The 17,097-nt window shown below is 38.7% G+C and overlaps 1 protein-coding gene across 2 annotated transcripts in view; it reads left to right on the top strand.

Annotated features, from left to right (window-relative positions):
• The window catches only part of LOC121373863 (grainyhead-like protein 1 homolog), a 77,642-nt gene that overhangs the window by 15,388 nt on the left and 45,157 nt on the right, over positions 1-17,097 (top strand). The gene's annotated exons all lie outside the window — the stretch shown is intronic.

Genomic DNA, 17,097 nt, shown 5'->3' with positions numbered 1-17,097 from the left:
GGAGACTGGGTGTTGGGTTCTGTCCCACTCCCATCCACTGACCACGCCGGAGACTGGGTGTTGGGTTCTGTCCCACGCCCATCCACTGACCACGCCGGAGACTGGGTGTTGGGTTCTGTCCCACGCCCATCCACTGACCACGCCGGAGACTGGGTGTTGGGTTCTGTCCCACGCCCATCCACTGACCACGCCGGAGACTGGGTGTTGGGTGGACGTCCGTGAACCTCTAATGGATATTAAAGTTTGCTTTAAAGTTTGTTTTGTTTAACGATACCACTAGAGCACATTGACTAATCAATCATCGTCTATTGGATTACAAACATTTGGTAACTCTGACAGTCTTAGAGAGGAAACCCGCTACATTTCTCATGCAAGGGATCTTTATATTCATTTTCCTACAGACAGGAATGCACACACCACGGCTTTGATCAGTTGTTGTCCACTGGTTAGAACCAGAAAAAACCCCACATCAGTTGAATGGATCTACCGAGATGGTTCGATCCTGCGATGCAAACAAAACACCTCAAGCGAGCGAGCACTCAACCGAGCGAGCTAAATCCTGCCCCGTTAATGGATACAGGCACGTAAATAAAGTTACTCAATACATCATGGCCCATGGATAAATTGTATATAAAAGATCACTAGCTACTTTTTTGAAGAGGCAAAGTGTGACGTGCCCTCTACATGTATATTTTAATGGAAACATCCATCGTTAAAACCAATATCTTGTCTTGTCTGCTATGTCTCGACGTCCTATTGCTACTCTCCCCACCCTTATGAAAAGCAAGGCTACATAGTGGCAAAGAGCTTGTTGTATAACTTCTTGGGAAATGACAGCTGTTTGTTTTTTTATGCGAGTTCAAAGCGATGTTTGATCAGTGTTATCTTAGTACATTGTTTAATCTGCAGGCCACTACGTGTCAAACACAAACACAAAATGATGACACTTGGTCTAGAAAAGTCATACTGTCACTCATGTTACCGTTTTCGATTATCCACAAGTAGGACATTTCTTACAAGAGTCTCTCTCTCTCTCTGTCTCTCTCTCTCTCTCTTTTTGTCTCGCCTCGAGCACTGTGTTTATTGTAAATCATTTTGAAATGTCTAGAGATTGTCCATCAGCTCTTGGCCTAAGAATAATCACTAAATTACAGTGTTCTAGACGGGACAAAAAGGAAAGTTGAAGTTTCTTTTGTTTAACGACACCACTAGAGCAGGGGCGGGACGTAGCACAATGGTAAAAACGCTCGCCTGATGCGCAGTGGGTCTGGGTTCAATCTCCGTCGGTTGGCCCGTTGGGCTATTTCTCATTTCAGCCAGTGTATCACGGCTGGTATATAAAATGTCGTGGTATGTGCTATCCTGTCTGTGGGATGGTGCATATAAAATTGTACTAATGAAAAAATGTAGCGGGTTTCCTCTCTAAGACTATATTTCAAAATTACTAAATGTTTTACATCCAATAGCCGAGGATTAATAAATGAATGTGCTCTAGTGGTGTCGTTAAACAAAACAAATAAACAAACACCCCCGGAGCACATTGATTTATTTATCATCGGCTATTGGATGTTACCGTATATGAAATGGCCCACATCAGACATTAAGTACTACCTAGAAATGACACAGCCACCACTGGACTCAGGAACGGGTAACATCGGACGTTGTGCCCAGAGGAATGGTGATAGGGAACCGTTAACAGAATGCCCGTGGGTTTACTGGTCCGGTTTGATCCTATGAGCCATCGCACCTATCACTGTGATTTAATTTAATTTCTACTTATTTTTGTACTTATATCCCATTACGGTCCTGTCCTGGGCACACACCCCAGATATCATGGCTGTCTGTCGTTTTGTGGTTAATAATTGTTTTTCCCATTTGTGCTAGCAAGATTTGTCGTTACAACAGTACCAATATCCGTTGTCTGTTCCACCCACCCAGATATGTGTTTTTCTGGCTGTTTTCTGCGTCACTGGTAAACATACACTCCATCATGTTGTTGAAATATGACATGACGCCTAGCTGCATCACATATATTATTTAAAACAGCGTGTCTGGTGTTTTATTCATAAGGCTAAGTGTATGTGTCTTGTGTGTCTCACCTTTGTCAGTTTTCTGTATCTATATTTCTCAGTTTACCACCTGCAATTCCAGGTTTATTAGTATGCATGTAGCTGTTCATTTATGTCGCATCGTATTAGCTGTTTATCTGCCAGTTTGGTCGTGCATGAATTCTGTAAACACCTCCAACCTACGCCTTTTATTCTTTAAATGGAAACTTAGATCTAGACCTTTGTTAAATATAATTTTATGTAGAATTGGTTCTTAGACTTCTGCCATCATGTGGTGGAAAGGTGGGCATGTAAATATTTCGTATCTTCGTACTTATACCATAGGCGTCGGAAGATGGTAGCATCTGGGTGGGGGGCACTTATTAAATGCGAATTCATACTGTGCATATTGTGGCCCCCCAGTTTCAGAGCCAGTCCCCCCCCCCCCCCCCCCCCCTCCCCCGTTTCCGACGTCTACGTATACTAAGACACACGCGTTTAGTGATTAAATAAAACCAAACTCATGACTTTCAGTTGAACTGATGCATCATTTGTCAGTATATGCATATGTAACAGGATATTTTAAATACAAAATTTAAAGAAAAGTTGTTTAGTTTAACGAAACCACTGGAGCACATTGATTTATTAATCATCTGCTATTGGATGTCAAACATTTGGTAATTATGACTCGTAGTCATCAGAGGAAACCCGCTACATTTTTCCTAATGTAGTAAGGGATCTTTTATATGCACTTCCCCATAGACAGGAAAACATATACCACGGCCTTTATCGAGTTGTGGTGCACTGATTAGAATGGTGGTGGGGGGGGGGATGACCCAATCAGCTGAATGGATCCACCGAGGTGGTTCGATCCTGCGACGCAAGCACCTCAAGCGAGCACTCAACCAACTGAGCTAGATCCCGCCCCGAATTGAATTGATGCATCATTTGTCAGTATATAAGTAACAGGATATTTTAATTACACAATGAAGTGCATATAACTATTTGTAAGTATATAAGTAACAGGATGTTTTAATTACACAATGAAGTGCATATAACTATTTTTAAGTATATAAGTAACAGGATATTTTAATTACACAATGAAGTGCATATAACTGTCACGTTAATGAATGTAGCTTACTTTACAATACAACTTACTTCTCGTAGGGGTTTCCTAGAGAGAGTCTAAAACAAAGCACATTGGGAATGGGAAATTGTTTAACATGCACATTCAGCGCAGGCTGTTGTAGCGCACGTGTGTCCTGGGCACAAGTACCGGCCCCAGTCGGTTCTTCCGTCCAGGACAAAACATATTCACCGCTGTCTCTTAAATATATTTTTCAAAACGTTCTATGCAGGGAGGAAGACAAAACGCTGGAACAGCTAAGGGTTGCAGTTGTATCTATATTGTTACATGTGATCGGTATGCCGTTGCTACAAACTACACGTGCAGTAGCTTTACCTTGACCGATCTATTAGCTGCTTACACCCCTTTGTAAATAGAACATCTAACCTATGCAGTTTGATGGTAATTTATTAAGAAAGTTTTTATTTACATTAAAAAAATTTAATAAAATAATGTTAACAAAGTTGTATAGGTTATAAACCTAATGCACCCAATATGCATATTAATTGTGTTTTTTTTAAAGTTAAATTTTAAAACCTACAGAAATGCAAGACCGTTTCTGTAATGTTCGTGCGCATTATTTGCTTCATTTATAAACCAATGTCAATGTCTTTTCTAACATCTTTTTTTGGAGTGATTTAACGAGCTTCGTTTCACTTACGGAATAACGACCCTCGAAGGCGTTTACATATTTCAGGGTGCTTGCATATTAAAACATTAACATTTCTTTCATTTTAATACCCACATAATTGCAAGACCTTTTTCTCAAAGGTTTCTAAGCATTATGTGCTTCATTATAAAGTAACGTAAACGTTGGTGTTTCCTAACCGTCTGTTTTTTTAGTGATTTTAATAGCTTCGTTTTACTTACGGAATAGCGTCCCTCGGGGGCATTTACATATTTCAGGATTCTTGGTTTTGTTTAAGTGTTCAAGTACGTGCCCTGGGCAGTGCGCCTTCTGTGTGTTGGAAGATAAATCATTTTAAAACAACGTCTGCATGGTTTTCCTCGTTCAGCCCCGAGCTCTAGGTTACCGGATTTCTGTCTTCTTTTTTATTCTCCTCCGTGACGGGTAGTGATCCTAAGTGCTTCTTATTGCCATCAGATACAAATCTATGATGCTTCTATGCGGCATGCATATAATTAAAAATAAAAAGAGTGCTTTTACCGACGCCTCGGTACAATGTAAGCTATCATTATCAGGTGTTTGACATATGGGTATTGGATTAAGCACAGGTTTTTCCTAGTTATTATACATAATTTATTACAGAGGACAATGATATATGTGTATACGTATAATCTGAAAATTGAACAGACTATAATATAATATTTCACAATGGAAAGAAAAATACACCAAAATGTTTTACAATTTGGTAATATGACAGCATATTTTCCAACATTGGGGGGGGGGGGGGGTAGCTCAATCTTTAAGGCGGTCGCCTACTTGGGTCGAGGAATCGAGTCTCCGCGGATCCATTTTCTGAATGTGTTTTTCTCCAGTTCCAACCAGTGCCCCACGACTGGAATAGCAAAAGCTGTGGTATGTGCTGTCTTGTCTGTGAGAAAGTGCATATAAAAGACCCCTTACTGCTATTGTGAACATGTAGCGGGTTTTCTCTGAAGATTACATGTCGGAATTGCCAAAATGTTTGACATCCAATAAACGATGATTAAAAAACCCAATGTGCTCTAGTGGTGTCATTAAACAAAACTATTGTTAACTTCATTTCCAACACATTCAGAGTAAAGTATTTTTAAAAATCAATACAATACCTTTTATCATACCGCATATCTATAAACATTTCAATAATGACAAATAAAAATTAGGAATGCATTTTTTTTTTACTCAATCTCCATTAAAAAATAAATGGCCTAATTTGCCAGGGTTATTTTGTTTTACAGAATTTCTGTTTTTGTTGACTCCCGACATGCCTACTGTTATCATTTTTAAACGCCTATAATGTATCGAGTTTAAAAAAAAAATTCAACGCCTTCTTTATTACATGTACGCATAATATATGTATTACATCGGTTACTAAGTCATTGCTTTTTTGTGATTTATTTCGTGCTTTCCTAGTTTTTGTTGGTGTTGTATACGCCATAAATATCATATGAGCAGAATTGTCGAACGAAGAACATTAACGAAGCCGTCACGATTTGTTAGTCATGTACGATTGTAATTTTTCGCATTTGTATTTTCATACATGCCGTGTCCAAATATCGGAATATACTGCAATGCACAGATTTGTATAGCGGCAAATATTCGCTATTGAAAAACATTGACAAACATGCGAATCACTTTAATGGTAGGAGTAATATGCAATTTACAAACATGACTAATCGCCACTATTGATATTAATTTTTGTGTTCCTTATGAATGACAAAAGCTAATACTCAACTATCTAAGGGAGTAGTTGGGTTTTAAACTACGTCGTGTAGATACGTATAATTTTATTACCCGCGAGGGCGGAAACAATGAGAGATCGCATATTGCTACAATGGTTACAACCCATGGGAACTCGATACATTTCTGTGATCAATGTTTTTTTTGTTTTGTTTCCAAAGCGTCTAATTCTATTACATCCACCCCTACCCCTCAATAACAACATTTTAACAGCATAAGTGCAATCAATAATAGATAAAGCTACGTGAAAGCAACGTTTTTAAAGTACCAGGTGGTTGAAATATGTTTTAATTTTACTGTTTCTTTGTTTTCCTGCCATTCGTCCAGTGGTTTATTGTCAGTAATCCCTCCTGTCCTTACTCCCTTCACCACCCATTCCATTCCTTTCCATTCCATTATTTTCCTTTCCTTTAGTTTCCTTTACTTCGCATTCCTTTCCCTTCCATTCCTTTCCATTCAATTCCTTTTCTTTAGGTTCCATTCCTTTCCATTTCCTTCCATTCCTTTCCTTTCCTTTCTTTTCCTGTTCTATCCTTTCCATTCCATTCCTTTCTTTTCTGTTTTTTATTCCATTCCATTTCTATACCTTTCACCTTCCTTCCATTCCTTTCCTTTTCTTTCCATTTCTTTCCCTCCCATTTCTTTCCCTTTCCTTTATTTTCTTTCCATTCCATTCCTTTCCATTCTGTCCATTCTGTTATTTGTTTTTCTTTCATTCATTCTGGCTTTTCATTTGCTCGTTTCTTTTCTTCCCGCATGAAATGAGAAACATTAATGCCATTACTGTTATTTTTTCTTTAAAAAAAAAAAAAAAAAAAAAAAAAAGTAATTTCCAAATAAACAAACCCCAAGGCGGTGTTCAGCAAATTCGCACGTTTTTGTCATGTCAATGACAGTTTAATAGGAGCGAAAGCTACAACCATCAGTATCAACAATAACAATAATAAAAAGAAGAAAATCTTGACACAAAAGCCGCACTATTTCATTGCCATTTCTTTACCGCGGACACTGTTTGATGTCCCATGCCATCATGGCTTCTAACGCATCGTGAATCAGAACAAAACAAGACCACATGATTCCTGTAGCGCCTTCATAATTCGTATCACACTTTATGCTTGGTGGATCATAGTGACAAACTACACGTATAGAACAAGTTTGCTATTTACTGGCTGGACAATGGCCTTATTGTCGACATATTCACGTACAGGTAGCTGCCAAAACCTTTCAAGCGACAGACAAGTCAGATTTCAGAGAGTTGGCGTCAGCATCGTTTTGTACACATTGGTCCGTATAGTAAATACAATGTCATCTGTACCAAACCACGAAACCTTCGTCAGTGAAGTGTGTAGTGCTAAAGGTTGGTTGGTACAAGCTCCAATCCGAAGTGAGTTTTAACGGCTTATTGGGTTGGTGTATGACCAAAACTCTCCTGCCCCCACCCTCTCTTTCCCCCTCATATATATATATATATATATATATATATCTGTTTCTGTCTCTCTAAGAATGCACGGTTTTGTGTTTAGGTGGTAGGCTAACCGTAACACATTCACGTCTTTCTCACTAACCGCAGACCATCTGTCCAGATAGCTGGGGTGTGCGTTTAGTATAACGGGCTTGTACCCCGTTTTACGAAGCGATCTTAGCACTAAGATCACCGTAAGTGCATAACTACCTTTCGTTTTAAAATAGCATGTAGCTCGGTGATAACGTGTCAGCTTAACGTTCTGAGGGTTATGGGATCAACTCCCATCACTACATACAATTATTTCTCATTTAAGAAAGTTTATTATTGCCAAATGTCGTAGTATTTTCTTTTCCGTTTGGGAAAGTGCTTGGCACTTTGAGGGTTATGGGATCAATTCCCATCACTACATACAATTATTTCTCATTTAAGTAAATGGAGTATTTCTGCCTGGGATAGTGCATGTAAGAAATCCCTTGCTCCTAATAAGCAAGTGTTGCACATGTGGTGGGTTGCCCTGCCTTTCTATCTGGTCGTAGTAGAATAAAAAGATAAAGTGAAAGTAAAAATTGTTTTAGGAAAACAACGTATCTTTAATATTAAATATAATGTATTTTATAGAAAACAACGTGCATTTTACAGTATTGCTTAAATTGTAGACTATGATTATTAACGTATTACGAATCAAGACCTACTTTGTGTCTATTTTCTTACTACATGTACATATTGGGTCGAATTTACAAAGCCTGTTTATGTCTTAAAATGCTTAAACACGTGTGTTTAAAAAAAAAAAAAAAACAGGCTTGGTAAATTGTTTCCAATGTACATGTACATGTATATATATAATCATGTTGATTCAAAAATGTTTTACAGACCGAGTCTCGCAAATACACTTGAAAGAACGAGTACTAATTTGAAGTGTATTCCGCTTTTGAACAACGTCATGTGGTTTATAAAACTACATATATCTGAAGTTAGTAAACAAAAGTGCCTGCACTATGGTTCTACATTCCACGTGTGTAATAATTCAATATTCTTCCACGCGTTCAGCTGTGTCCCAGACGGCGATATTTGCCATTATCACAACTGTCGTACTCCCATTAATGTCACTGTGTGTTTTATGTACGTATTTCCGACAGTCTTCTTTAATGCCTAGAAACAAAGCGCGTGTAACTTGTTGGAGGTAATAACAGGTGACAGAGAGAGCGGAGACCCTGACATATCGGTTTGTTTTCAAACGGCAGCCGTGTTGGTTGGTATACATTCTGTCAACGTGTATAATGTCTGACGTCTTTACTTTATACAGCATTTAATAAAACAAAATGTGTCGAAGATGTATGCAGTTAGTGCTATCAATCCACGATTTAAAGGGACATTTCTGAGTGCTGCAATTTTAAAGATTTTATCGACGAACAAAGACTTTTTAGCGATTGTAATTAAATATCATATATATTTTTCTACATAAAATATTAGTGGCTGTATACTAAATGTGTTTCTGATCGTTCTAATAGCACTAGGTTAAATTTCATTTTATTTCCTAAAATATATTTTTTCGTACGTACGAAAATATTTGAAGACAAAATCCAGTTTGGGCTCCTTACAAATATTAAGACGACCAGAAACACATTGAATATACAGACACTGATATTCTAAACAAGAAAATATATTTAATATGTAAGTTTAATCGTTGAAATATTTTATTAGTCGGAAATATCTAACAATGCAGCAAACTCAGGAATGTCCCTTTAATTTGTCAGTTTGTGTATCTGTCGTAGTTACTTACCTGCATTCATTTCTGTCTGTCTGTTTTCGTCGGTAGATCAACAGTTGTGTCTATCTGCCTGTTATCGGTGCCAGTCTCTCTCTCTCTCTCTCTCTCTCTCTCTCTCTCTCTCTCTCTCTCTCTCTCTCTCTCTCTCTCTCTCTCTCTCTCTCTGTCTGTCTGTCTGTCTGTGTGTGTGTGTGTGTGTGTGTGTGTGTGTGTGTGTGTGCGTGTGTATTTAATGTATAAAAAAAATACTACTTTCATGTAATGCTTGGAATGCTGTATTACATCTAAACGGATGCTGTTTGCATGTTCTAATGTTTTATTTGTGTCACCTAATATATACAATAATGTTTTAAAACTTATTACCTTTTCTTTCTTTACATAATGCAAGTCATCTTGGCAGTTTCTCATTCATCACATTATAATGTGACAGAGAAAGAAAAGAAAACCAGGGACACACTAGAATGACGTTATCGTGTATCAAACTATGTTAGTTATGGGAAAAGATACACCATCGCGATAATTACCAGATTCACTGGACATTCATACAACTAAGGAGGTGGGGGAGGGGGGGGGGGGTCCATTACGCCATTGTCGCGTAAATGAAGGATTCAACTATCTCGCACTGACGGGCACCCCGGGTATTCCTTTCGCCGTTTATGTTTTTCCCAGGCGAGATAACGGGACCCGAATTGGTTTTGTGTTGGGCGGATCGGCGAGATGCAAGCGCCGAACACCTGGGGCCAATTCTTACATAACCCTCCCGTGAGGTATCGCCGAGAGCGGTCACCTGGGGCTGTAGGGATAACAATACAATACATGTACCCGTCTGTAAAAATCAACATGTTAACAGGCTGTGTACACTGTTACGAAAGTGTGACGTGTGTAGTTCTGGATAGCTGAGAAAATAATTGTTATAATCGTGTAAAACAGCAGAAAATGTTCATGATTGAAAACATTCATTCATTCATCTATCTAGCATCCATCTACTCACCTATCCATCCATCCACTCTATCCTATCCTATCTTATCCTATCCTATCCTATCCTATCCTATCCTATCCCATCTATCCATTCATCCATTCATTCCTCATTATTCATCTTTTAATGCATCCATCAAATACACGAAACAACCAAATGACGGAAATGCAAATATCAAATGTCCAGAAATTAGAAACAAAAAGTATCCTATTATTATGAACATGAAAATAAAACGTTAAAATTATCAACAACTGCCAACGATTCTTTATACAAACCCTTTTCTTTTTAAATTACAGCATCTCTCTCTCCCCCCCCCCCCCCCCCCCCCCCCAGAGGATGGGTTTATACTCTTAACAAGAAGTCAAAGGTGTGTTCTTTGTTTTGGCTAACACTTAGAGCTTCCTTGTCTAATGTAACGCACGTAAAACAACTATATATTAATTGCCGCAGGGCGTACTTAGACTTCAATGAACTTAAGTACGAAATGGAAATATTAACATAGCATTGAGCACGGATGGATGGCTTTTTTTTTTTTCTTTTTTCTTTTTATTGTCTGCTGGCACATTCTTTTGGTCTATTCCAGAACGGGTCACATTGAATGACCCATTAATTTATTTGTTATAATAATAATATTCCGTACACCCCGCTCCTTGAATTCAGTGTTAAGACCCCAAGCTAGGCACAATATTATCTGTGATCGCCGCTTGTGTTATAACCAAAGTCGCTGACGTCCCATGTGGCATTGCGCGTCATCACATCAACGTACGGTTATGGAGAGCATTTAACCCCGGGCTATCACTAACAAAAAGGTGGTAAGCCGGGTTTTCGTTGGTCTGTGTTGTATCTGACGTCACATCAACACATCAAAAGGGTAGGTGTCTTTACCCACTCACATTCCAGGTATATCGCTTTACCCTGTCAATGCATGTTGGCTTAATGTTTTTGTTATCGCCGTCATTTGATTACTGGTGCAAAAAAACAAGAGGTTTGTCTGAAAAAGAAATATAACACAATAGCTAATTGTTAGTTGATAAATTCAGCACGGAGTGCTTGTCTTGGGTTATAGAGGACACGTATAGCCGGAAGAAAGGAAGGAAATGTTTTATTTAACGACGCACACTCAACACATTTTATTTACGGTTATATGGCGTCAGACATGGTTAAGGACCACACAGATATTGAGAGAGGAAACCCGCTGTCGCCACCTCATGGGCTACTCTTTTCGATTAGCAGCAAGGAATCTTTTATATGCACCATCCCATAGACAAGATAGCACATACCACGGCCTTTGATGTGCCAGTCGTGGTGTACTGGCTGGAGCAAGAAATAGCCCAATGGGCCCATCCCAAACCGACCGCGCATCAAGCGAGCGCTTTACCACTGGGCTACGTCTCGCCCCCACGTAGAGCCGGAGGCAGGATCCGCACCCCTCCCTCCCCCGCTACATACACATACATGCAAACGCACACTCTCTCTCTCTCTCTCTCTCATACACACACACACACACACACACACACACACACACACACACACCAAGGGGGATACAAATTTGCTGGAATTTTTTTTTCGAAGTACCGTTATTGTTTAATTATTTAACCAAGGAAAACCCTATAATAATGCACCCTTTTAAAAAAATTATTATTAGTATTTTTTTTTTTTTTTACCCATCACCATCGTGTTCATAAAAATAAACAAGCATCTTACGTTGTATTCTGGATGACAAACAATAATTTCTTGTTACCGTTTGCCAGATCGCTAGATGAATACGACCGAAGCGAGCCTTGTGGCCACCACTAAGAAAAGGGAAACAAACAAAGTTACTCTAGTAATTTTCGAATGGCATGCTGTTTTTAAAACAGTAAAAGAAGTTGAATATTTCTTATTTATATTTCACCTTTTGTGCAAACGAGTGTAGGATTTTTTCTTTTCTAAATTGAACCTCTGGTTGTTTTCAGTGCTTCACGACTGGCATATCAAAAACCATAATTATGCAACATTATGCTCTCTGATATCCAAAGTACATTTTTTCTTTAAAAAACAACAACAAATACTAGTAACCATAAATATCTTGATAAGAAAAAACAACAACTAAAAACCCCACCTATATATTGGTAACCGAGTCCTATGTTTTTGCTGCATGCTCGAAACACGTACAAGAAAAACACATTGCTTACTTGACGGTCGATTCCTATAGACACGACCCTTTAATATTAAACTGATTATATTTCTTCATTGTCATACAATAATAAATCTTTATTATTAAAATAGTTATATATTTTGTGATGTTTCTATTGGCTATCATAAATTAAAGCTGTTAAAAACAGAACTGCCCAATGCACTATTATTTTGTAACATGATCACTAAAGGGTGGTCGTGTTTACCCATCCGTTTTCCAGGAAGCACTTTTAATGCCCTAGGCTTTTACATAGTTTCCGCTATTTTTACTTCTTTTTGCGATGGTCCACCATTCTGGGTTTACTGTACTAGACACTTGTTTAATATGTTTCTTATACAAACATAATTGTTAAAAATATGTCTTGTTAACGCAACCAAATAGAAAACTGATCACATGTGAAAACGAAGTGTATTTATATGAATGTAACCTACTCATTTGCAATTGATAAACACTGTTATTCTATGTCAGGTCAGGTCATAGGGTTTTACGTGCACGTTTAGAACAAGCACAAGCCTTGGCCGGCTCCTCCGCCCATGACAGGAAAGGTGGGGGGAGGGGAGAGGAGGGACCGCCTGCATTGACAGGTACAAGGGAGCACCAGCAGACCGATGGAGGCGGATGGGGGTGGTGGTGCTATGGAATTTTGAATGGAGCCGTTAATGCCAAAGAGAAAGTGGTGCGCAATTTTGATTGAGGAAATTTGGCGCAATTTTGAACGGTCGGTCGGAAGGTAAATGGCCGAGCTAATATAGGTTTTGGTATTAGTGAATCGAGAGTAGCTCGTTAATTATAGACCTTTTTGACGCTGGGTGTCTCCCTAGGTTGCCCATAGGGCCCTTAAAAGGACCTGACCGCTTCTGGTCGTGGCATGACAACCCAGGGGAGACTCGTGCAATTGTGTATTCTATGTACTCAGTACTGTTTATATATACCATCCCTTAACTGACAACATCGTTATAGCCTGTATATAGTGTGTGCATACCTGTTTTATGTCTTTAAACTACACGTTTTTAGTAAATTAAAAAAGTGATTTCGTGCTTCAATGTATTTTTCCTCTACACGTGCATAGGAAGAATTTTGGATAGGGGTGGTGGGTATGGGTGTGTTCTGTTATGGGGTAACATATACCGTCATTTATAATTTGCCAGGGTTTTTGGAGTCATGGTGATCATTTCTTTCTACCCTATCATTACGCCAGTGTTAAAGGTTTGTTTTCTGTGTGTTTTTTGGTTTTTGTTGTTGTTGGGGTTTTATTTTTTGGGGGGGGGTTGAGGGGGGGGTTAATGAGGGAAATGCAACATATTGGTTGAGTGGATGTTTCTGGGGAGGTTAATGCACGCTAATGTACTCCTACCCTTCGACCACTGGAACATTGGCTGGGGTGTGGTTTTGAGATATCAGTGTAATATCTATATTGCGAAACATGTAACTCTAACCAATATAGTGTTTTAGCGAAGCCTGTGGATTTTAATTTTTTTTCGACATGTCGGGTATTGGTTGAACGGCAAACTGGGTGTTTACTAGACTGATTTAGATTAAACGCTTTAGACACGTCAAGTGTTGACCGATAAATGTTTAATGTTTTATATCGATTCCTGCTGCTACAGTGTCTGACCTGATTGTCAATTCACTTGTGAATAATTATTAACTCATTATTCAGAGGACGGTTTATGGTGCCATCAGCTAGAGGTATCGATCATGTGACTTTTGAAAAATTGGAGGGTTGGATGGGAGTCGTTGTAAGGGTGGGGGGATATTTAATCAAATTAATGCAGTGTCCTTGAAATTTCTATTAAAAATGATGGTTTGAGGTTTTGAAAATATTTCCATTTGAGTCCGTTGATTTAATTTTCATAAACAACCTTAAGCTTAATACAGGGCCCGGGAAGGGTGCAACAGAAGGTACCCTCCTACACACGCGCGCATTCGTTTTGCCCTTCTCGGGGGTGAGCCGTAGCCCAGTGGTAAGCGTTTGTTTGATGTGCAGTCAGTTCAATCCCCGTTGGTGGGCCCAGCCAATGCACCACGACTGGTATATCAAAGTCCGTGGTGTGTGTTATCCTGTCTGGGATGGTGCATGTAAAAGATCCCTTGCTATTAATGGAAAATAATGTAGCGAGTTTCTTCTGTAAGACTATATGTCAAAATTACCAAATGCTTGACATTCAGTAGCCGATGATTAATAAATCAATGTGTTCTAGTTGTGTCGTTAAGCAAAACAAAATTCTTCTTGACATCCAATAGCCGATGAGTAATAAATCAATGTGCTGTAGTGGTGTCACTAAATATAATAAACTTTAACTTTTCGCCCTTCTCAGTATTATAATAATAAAAAGCTCAATTGTATGTGCCCAAGAAAGCCTTTATAATTCCAAATATTTAGCAGTGTCATCCGTCGCACTAAGTAGCCTGGTCTGCGACCGATCTTTAGTAATACTGGTAACAGATAATTATAGTTATATGCTTCCACCTTTTGCCTTATGCAAAATTCACTTTTTGCTCTTTATAAATTAAAAGCTTAATAACTGGAAGAACAAAATGATGGCATATTAATCCTAAGAAATAAATTTTATATGGCATAAAGTCAGCAACAATCATCTATTGTCTGCTGGCTTCGCTTTAGTTCGAAGATAATGAAGGATGCTAACAATGTTAAGTTTGTTTCGGTATTCTGTTATGATGGTAAGTGGCGCTTCTTTTGTAAGTTGTCGGCCGCATGACTTACTCAGGCAAATGCGAATCGCAACAGGGCAATTTTTAAATGGCCGTTTCGTCAATAAACCAGATAATGTTAGCATCAAATAGGCTGTATTGGGTCATTGCCTTCAATACTAGAAAGTCGAATAAAGGTGTGGGTTTCTTTTTCTTTTACATTGTTTGTATACTATATTTAAAAAAAAGCAAGCAAAGAAAAATAATGGTTCTACGAATAAGTAAAACCCCCACAAAAACACGAAAATAATGGTTCAGTAGTTTGTGATGAATTCGCAAAGTCGGTCAAAGGTTTGGTAGGAAAATAATCGTATACTTTTTATTTGATGACCCCTTATCGCCTGATACGTAAACTCAACTGGAAATACAGCAACTATGGCAGCAGAAAGCAGTTTCCTTGACTTACTATACAGGTGTTTGATCAAAAGATACCATAAATGACATGCAATTTTTATGTTCGCATTTAAAACGGAGCCGATTCATTGTGATGTTAATGTATAATATAATAATAATAGTCCACCTGAGGGCAAGGTGGTGCAACATTATTTAGATATTTGTAAACGCAAGGACGTCACTGACAATTGCAGCAGCTTAGTAAGGTGCGGATCCGATAGGAGGTTGCTGGAATGGGTACCGCTCTCCCAAAACATTAAATGTCACCGGAAATGCAGCATTAATATAATGAAAGTTTGTTTTGTTTAACAACACGGTCACCACTAGAGCACAATGATTTATTAATCATCGGCTACTGGATGTCAGATATTTGGTGTGTGTGTGTGTGTGTGTGTGTGTGTGTGTGTGTTTTATGTAGGGTTGTTAGGGTTTTTTTGTTGTGTGTGTGGGTACTTTTTGTTTTTGTTGTTGTTTTGTGTTTTGGTGGGTCTTTTTTGTTGGGGGAATGGGGCTTGCTGTTGGAACAATAAAAATAGCATTCTCACAGCGACTAGGATGGATCCTTGGGTGGCTCTTAGGTTCTTTGAACAGATAAAACGGATGTCCTGCCACTGAAATGAATATTGCTCTTTTACAATAATATATGCATACATGACGAATTACGAATTATTTCTTTCAAATAACACAAGCAACATGTTTACCTAACCGTGCCTTCATTGACCTCCGTTCAGTGTATAGTAAGCAAGGAGTGTTACATGCGTATCTTGTTCTTCACGGACCATAAACTCCACGATTTTGTGGATCATCTTGCATATGCACACCAGCCACGTGCAGTGGTAAGAGAGTACCGTTTAACATGCCCCTATACCACTAAGGTTTCGGGCATCAGCGGTAAATGAATGCTGGAATGCTTTATTGTGAGAATCTAAGCGATAAAGACAGCACATTTATAACTGTATCTCTGTGTAAGACAGAATCGGTATGGTGTTTTATATCGCAAGATTCAATATGATGTGTTGAAAAAGAGAATAATTTAATAATATTTTAATAAAGTAACATTAAGGTGTTTCATAACTGCACCAGAAAAGAATGACGATTATGCAATTACTACTACACCATATTACCAACCATGACATTTTGCTCATTTTAGATAACGTTGACCCAACTTCAAGCTCTGGTAGAACTAGAAATCTAAATAGTGTTTTGTGCACTTTTGGCGCATGTCTCATCACAATATAAAACGTTCGCCTTCTTTATATCGTATCTTAGAATTTGTCATAATATGATCACCACTAATTGTAGGTGAGATTTTGCATAATGAAATAAAATTAAACTAATAAATAATTATTATGTCATTTTAAAAATTAATTACCTGAAATAAGGCAGTCCTCTCATCACTATATCATCTACTATTGGCATCTTAATGCAACTAGTGGCGGGACGTAGCCCAATGGTACAGCGCTCACTTGATGCGCGGTCGGTCTGGGATCGAACCCCGTCGGTGGGCCCATTGGGCTATTTCTCGCTCCAGCCAGTGCACCACGACTGGTATATCAAAGCCCGTGGTATGTTTATGGGATGGTGCATATAAAAGATCCCTTGCTGCCAATCGAAAGAGTAGCCCATGAAGTGGCGACAGCGGGTTTCCTCCTTCAGTATCTGTGTGGTCCTTAACCATATGTCTGACGCCATATAACCGTAAATAAAATGTGTTGAGTGCGTCGTTAAATTCCTTCCTTAATGGAACTGGTTTTGGTTGTGCTTATCGGCCGTATGTATTATGTTTAGTTATTTTCGTGCATAAATCCAATTGAAGTTCAAGCACGCTGTCCTGAGCACACAAACTTCAGCTATCTGGGCCGCGTGTCCTGAACAGGGAGTTAGTGGTTAGGTGTTAGTGGTTTTGACAGCTAAATAGTTAACTGAATGGTTCATTAATTTCCGTCATGATGACTCCCGTGTGCGTACATGTAATATTTACATTTACCGTAGTTTAACACCCAATAGCCGATGCATTTTTCGTACTGGA

This window comes from Gigantopelta aegis, chromosome 6, assembly GCF_016097555.1.
Source record: "Gigantopelta aegis isolate Gae_Host chromosome 6, Gae_host_genome, whole genome shotgun sequence".
In the NCBI taxonomy this organism is placed as follows: Eukaryota; Metazoa; Mollusca; class Gastropoda; order Neomphalida; family Peltospiridae; genus Gigantopelta; species Gigantopelta aegis.
Note: the sequence above shows the minus strand (reverse complement) of the source record. Positions and strands in the feature narration are given on the sequence as shown.